Genomic DNA, 7275 nt, shown 5'->3' on the forward strand with positions numbered 1-7275 from the left:
TCTATTTCACCCCACATACATATAGAAAACAGACACATAGGCATACATACATACAACAGGAGTCACAAAGACTACAAGCACATACAATCCTAATGTCCTATAGTATAGTGAGCAAACTCACCTCAGTCCGCTGATAATCCAATAGATGATCGAGCTACTGGATCGAAGAATCCCCGCTAACCAATCAAAAACAATAATGATCAACAATCAGGTCGTAACCATAATCGAGACTAAATTCACTAATCTTGACTCCTAGGGTAAAAGACTATTTTACCCTTCCCCTCAACTGGCCCAAAGACCAAGGCCCAAACTCAATAGCACTAAAAGCCTAATAACCAACCCAAATCCAAAAGACACCCAAGGCCCAATACATGCTCAATTCCATAAAGGCCCAACCAAAAGCCCAAAATTTCAACTATCCATCCTCACGTCGTGGCCAGTCCTTGGTCACGTCGTGAGATCCTGCTTGGTCCAATTCCAACTCATCCCGACACAACTCAGCCAATTCAGACATGAAAATTCAATGGAGCTTACCTCACGTCGTGAGAAGCCTCATCTCACGTTGTGAGCTCCAAGAAGCTAACCAGAAACGGGTTCATTCAATCCTCACGTCGTGAGACCCCAAGTCTCACGTCGTGAGAACAGTCTGAAGCCAAAAGTCCAACTTTTAAGTCCTTAATCCATTAAACCTTGAACCCTAACTTTCTAGAGGGTCTTATAACTCCGTTATACACTAGAAAGTCTATGCTTTTGAGACATATATGTCCTATACATGTCTAGATCTTATTTGGGTCAAAAGTTAAAGAAAAGACATCCAACTTTCATGCAAGGTTCCAAAACTCAAACATTCACTAGATCTGAACTCCATATCACTCTTAAGACCCTAATAATACGTAAAGTTGCCAACTTTATGGTTTTCATTCATCAAACTTGCACAACCAAGTGGAAAAGTGGGACAAAACCTAGATCTATCTTCATAGAACAATAAAGGAGGAATCTTTGATACTCACAATGGTCCAGAAACATTGTAAGATGATGATGATGATGAAGATTCCTTGCAAGCCTCAACACAATATCACCTTTTTCTTTTTTTTTCTTCTTTTCTCCTTCTTCCAAGCCAAGAAAAGCTCCAAAATGACAAAACATAAAGCAAGGATGAAGAATAGGGTTTTTCTGAGGTGAAAGAGGGTTTGGGGCTGATAGGAAACCCTAAAATAAGTTTAGAGATGCTTAAGTACGAAGGGAAACCCTAAAATGATCATGAGCTTGGGCTGCATTAGCTCTCACGTCGGGAGCCTCTATGTCTCACGCCGTGAGACCAATCTCGAACAAATGTTTTCATCTAGCCCATTGTGACGTCGTGAGCCTTCATGTCTCACGCCGTGAGTCTCCTTTCTTCCAAAATCAAACCTTTTGACTCCTTGAAACCCTAAATCGATTCATCCAAGAAAACGGGTGTTACATGTACACTTTGCAAAATGCTAAAGGTGGGAGACTAGTCTTATGCACGTGTGAAACTTATAAGGACTTAAGCCCTAGGTTAGTTGTTTTATTTCATGTAGAGGATCTAGAGATGGGAAAGGGAAGGAGACTAGTGGGTATGCTTTGTATAGGGAAAATGAATTGTATGGGTAACGAAGTATCATAATTGTACAAAAAATACCATTGAACTTTTTTTTGTACACATATCGCCAACCAAGTATAATGTTTGTACACATATGACCATTAAACTTCACGTTTGTTCAAAAAATACAATTACGTTACCAGTAATCGTAGGTCACCAGCCATGTGGCATGCCACGTGGCATGTCTAGTGGTTGCTGACGTGTATTTTACTGTTTATTATGTACACATTATACCATTAAACTTTTTTTGAACACATTATTAAACTTTTTTTTTGTACATATTTTACCATTAAACTTTTTTGTATACATTTGATCATTATTCTTATATATTTTATTCAAAAAAATATCATTCCAAAAAATACATATTATTACATAAAAATGGGTTTTCTATCACCTATTGTTTTTTTTTTTGGAAACGGAAAATATATTAATAGGCCCAACTACCGCCACTAGCAAGTAACCAGAGGGTGACAAGGCAGTCAAATACAAAACATGTTCAAAACAGAGAGACGAGAATAAAACACCAAAATACAGACTTTTAAAGACTATTACAGGGGAGAATACACCTAATCACACCATCTCTATCACCAATTATTACTCCCTGGTTTTGTAAGGTTTGGGGGAGAGGGTTCGCTTTTGACAATGATACTATATAACACTTGAATCCTGGTATGTTTCTTTATTTCCCTTGGGTAGTAAGCGGGGCATACCACATGGTACGCTTAGCGTACAAGATGTAAAGCGAGTACGCAGGGTGTACCACTTGGTACGCTTAATGTACTGTTGCGAGGATGGGACGAGACTCCGGACACGTACGTTGGGCGTACATTTATGTACGCGGAGTGTACATGAGATATGTTGCAACCCTAATTTAGGGTGTTGTGCCCTATATAAAGACCTTAAGTCCTCATGGTTGGCCTCTTTACTACCCTCCATTGCCATAAAAACCTTAATTCGACCCTGAAGCCTCTTTGTGGTGTTCTTGAGCTATTAAGAAGTCTTTGGTGCCCATTTTTGCCTTTGTGAAGGAAGTAGAGAAGCTTGAAGTTGCCTTTCTTGGTGAGAAGGTTTTGGATCCAGAATCATCATCTTTTGTGCAAGCTTTCTGAGGTATCAAGTTTTAATCTTGGCTTGTAAATGTTTAAATCTCTTCATAGTTTGTTTTGTTATGCTTTTGGTCCCTTTTTGGGTTGATAGAAGATTTAAGACGTTTTAATGGTTTGTTCTTTTAGATATAAGCTTGTTGTGGACTCCTTACGCATAAAGGTGCAAGCTTTATGGGATTTTTGGTCACATGCATGCATTAAGTCACTTATTAAGTCCTTTTTAAGCTTAAGATCTTCATTTAGCCATGCATGAACATAAATTTAGCAACTTTACGTGATATTCCAGCTCAAGGAAGTCAGATCTATGTTTTGGAGCTATGTATTAAGGGATTAACGGCTAAAAATCGAGTGGCTGAATGGGTGAGTACATTGGACGCATAAGTTGTTATGCTTAGTGTACAAGCCCTCAAGCGAGTACGTTGTGCGTACGTGCTGGGTACGCCCTGCGTACTCAGTTTGATGGACTCCGCATGGTTGGGCTTCGGATTTGGGCTTTCCTTTGGGCTTAGTGGTTTAGGGCCTTGTTGGCCTTCTGAATGTAAGAGTTTGGACTAGGAAAAATTAGTGGGCCTTAGAGTAAGGCGCATGTAGGGATTTGGGCCCAATTTGGAAAAATGGGCCATATGTGGGCCTTGTATGGATAATTGGTTTTTGGGCGTTTTAGATTGGAAGTTTGGGCCTTAGTCTTGGACCAAACTAGGTAAGGGGTAAAATGGTCTTAAGGATATAGATTTGACTCCAATTGTTAATTTGGTGTTATTTGATATTGATAGCTCAGAGATTTGTTGGACCAGCAGCAAGGGATTATTAGTGTGATTCAACAATGCGAGGTGAGTTTCCTCACCATGTTTAGCGGGTTGAAGGAACCAATGCCGACCCATGATCTGTTATGTTAGGATATTTGTTGTTTGTGTGACACCAGTATATGTATATGCTTGTATACTTACTGGGCGGGGACCGATGATTATTTTTTATGCTATTACTTGTTATGTAGTATGAATTGTATGTGGACGGGGCTCGTTATGCGAGTTAGGGTGGGGTTCGTTATACATATTGGACGGGGCCTATTATACGAGTTAGGGCGGGGTCCGTTATACTCTTTGGGCGGGGTCCGTTATGTGCTATATGTTTTGGTATGCGGTATCTTGGGGACTCACTAAGCTTTGTGCTTACGGTTTTCAGTTTATGTTTCACGTACTTCCAGTTCCAAGGGGAAGGGATTGGAATGATTGTAGAGCACACACCACCTCGTTCCGCTTTTTGTGATTCACTTTGATTGATATGTTGTTTGACACATTTATTTTTTATTTGGTTTGTACCAATGATGTTTTGGAAATACTGATTTTACTAAATTAAAAATGAAATTTTCGGGTTTTATTTTTGGGACGGTAGAAGTTGGTATAGAGCCTTAGTTTGAGGGATTCAGACATACTCTCGAGTGTCTATGAACTCAAACTGAGGATTTGGTAAAGTTTTTTTTAAAATAAAATATAGTTTTAAGAAAAGAGTTTTTCTAAGATAAGAAAGAGTGTGGTGTATGCAATCAACCGAACTCAAGTAAGTTGTCACAAAATACCCATACATGTTATCTAATATGATTTGATCTGTGAATCTGTGAATCACATGCTAGTTAGGGCTAAGGATCTGCTCAGTTTTTGCATGATAGAATTCTAAGAGAGATGCCTTTGTATGCATATTGTACGAGCTTGTAGACTTGGATGCTAGTACTGTTCAATCGGTGATAGGGTGGCCTGATTAGGTGATACTTGATTCTGGTTACTAGATTCCCAAATGTTGCTTGCTTTGTGCTTTATAGGAGTTCTAACTAGCTTTAGCTATCTAGTAAGTGAATATGCCAAGTTACATATTATGAGAACTAAATAATTTTAGAAGATTAGGTTTTAACTCTATTATGCAGCTCTTGTCTTAGTCCAACCGTTGTAGTGTGAGACCTCTCATTCGAAGAATTATCTGGATTTAGTAATATGTAGCTGTATTCTTGAGCTAGTTAGAGGAAGTTAGCGGGAGTTCCTTTTATAGCTAATGGCGGAGAGTGGTGTGGAGTTGCCCTAGGGAAACCTAGGATTAAAATCTAGTTTTGGGGGTATTATCTGTGAGGAGAAAGTTGTATGGATATAAAGTGTCTTGGTGGAGTCAAGGAAATCCTTGAGGAAAGTACGGATAGTTGTGGAAGGTAGTATGGGCCAGTACTACTGGAAGCAGAGGATCCATACTCGATTCAAGGAGGGTTGCAATGAAACCATGGAGCTTGTGGAGTTTGTGATTCCCTGATATATATATATATATATATATATATATATATATATATATATATATATATATATATATATATATATATATATATATATATTGATGCGCACATGGATGGTTTTTCTGGTCTATTTTCCGTATAATGACATTGCGAGGCAGACCTGTTGACAGTTATGGTGTTGAAGAGGGATCGGGCTCAGGATTTGGAGTCGGGAAGCTAGATGACCAGACGAGGGAGTTCATCTCGTTTGAGATTATGCGCAATATCCTTGAGTAGACTCTTGTGATCTTTGGCATGGTCAATGAGGGTATTCTGGAGATTCTGGATGAGCGGTTGAGCGCCTTTCGTGCAGAGATGGTGGCTTTGGTTGGGGAACATTCTTTAACCTTTAGGGAGTTCCGGGAATGTGGAGCTCCGGATTATCATGGGGAAAAGGACCCGATAGCGAGCAGGAGGTGGTTAGCGGATGTTGCTAATACCTTCCGCACCAACCGTTGCCCCGTGGGGGAAAGGGTCAGACTAGCTTCCTGCCTTTTGAAGTACAGGGCATGAGAGTGGTGGGGGGAGGTAGGACGTGCAGTGGTTGATGATGTTGTTGATGTGATGACATGGGATGATTTTCGACCAGGTTCTGAGATGAGTTTGCACCGGTGATTGAGGTGAAGCAGTTGGCGCGAGAGTTTCACGATCTCTGCCAGACTACGAAGACGGTGGCTGAGATCACCGTGATCTTCCGAGAGAGGGAACTTCTGGTTCCACAGTATGTGGCGGACGAGGAGATGAAGAAGGCATGGTACCATGAGATGTTGAGGAGTGACATTCGACAGTTTGTGAGTCGATCCAGCTGCAAGACGTTGGAGGATATGATAGCAAGGGATAGAGAGAGAGAGAGATAGAGATTGATATTGAGATGGAGAGGAAGAGGAAGTCGGAGGAGGTTCAGGTATCAGGGGGTTCGGGCAAGAGGCCCAAGGTTATTGATACGAGAGGGAAGGGCCGAGGCCGCTGCGGCAGGTCGCACAAAGGGACGTGCAAGGTGGGTGGTTATGGTTGCTTCAAGTGCGGTCAGACTGGTCATGTTAGCAGGGATTACACTGCTACCACCATCACCACCCCAGTATCTGATCTGATTTTCTTTCATTGCAATATGAGGGGCCACAAGTGTTGGATTAGGTGTCTAAGCCCATAACTATAATTGGTATGTACTTGAATTGATAGCAGCACAGTCCTTTTGAGTTGCCCTCAAACCTAGCAACTGGACAAGGAAATTATGAAATGAGAGATATTGATTTATTATAAGATTAATAAATTAATATAAATGATTTATTAATATATTAATATATTAATTAGAAATCATAAGATTTAATTAATAGTTAGCCATAAATTAATTAGAATTAATTTTGGGGTTAATTGTATTAATTATAAAGTGCAGGGACTAGTTTGCAATTATCAAATAGTTGAGTGGAAGGCTCCAGAACCTCCTTGGAAGGAGGTGGACGAAATCTATAGGGGAAACCCTAATTATTTCGTCCAAGGGGCTTGGATAAGGCCTTTGGATAAGCTTAGGCCCCAAGCAAAGGAACATTAGGGTTTTACCTAAACCCTAGATCCCTCATCTATATAAGGAGCCTCTTGGCTCTTAAAATCGGCCACTCCTACTCTTGAAGAAACCCTAGGCCGATTTTTGCATACCCTAGCCTCTCTCCTCACAAGTTTCCTTCTTGCTAGCTCTTGGGTGTGATTACATTAGAGGCATTACATTTGTGGTGCTAAGCTTCCAAGAAGATCAAGATCAAGAGGATTACCAATTGTTTGCTATAACAATTGAAAGGTATGTAACTCTTAAACCCTAATTGGTATTTTCGAAAATAGCCTCTCTCCTTAGGGTTATTGTTTTGCAATTCAAAGTTATATGTTCAATAGTTAAAACATAGATCCAAAGTAGGTTGCATGTGAACTTAGGAATTGTTTTCTAGTTTATTTGTTTTACCCAAAACCCATCAACAAGAAGGCCCATGGTTCGTGTTCGGACCCTAGTTGGGGAGATATAGTAGTTCATGGGGAGAAATCTCAGCGTGGGCTGATTTTGTGTTCAATAGCGAGGGCCAGACGCTATCTTCGGCATGGTTGTTCCAATTATGTCGCCTATGTTATGGATACCCGAGATAAGGGTAAGGCGACCATGGATAATGTACTAATTATGCAGGATTACCAGGACGTATTTCCGAAGGATTTTACTGGGGTGCCTCCGGAGAGGCAGGTTGAGTTCAAGA

Source organism: Lactuca virosa, chromosome 5, assembly GCF_052849685.1.
Source record: "Lactuca virosa cultivar CGN04683 chromosome 5, Lactuca_virosa_CGN04683_v6, whole genome shotgun sequence".
NCBI lineage: Eukaryota > Viridiplantae > Streptophyta > Magnoliopsida > Asterales > Asteraceae > Lactuca > Lactuca virosa.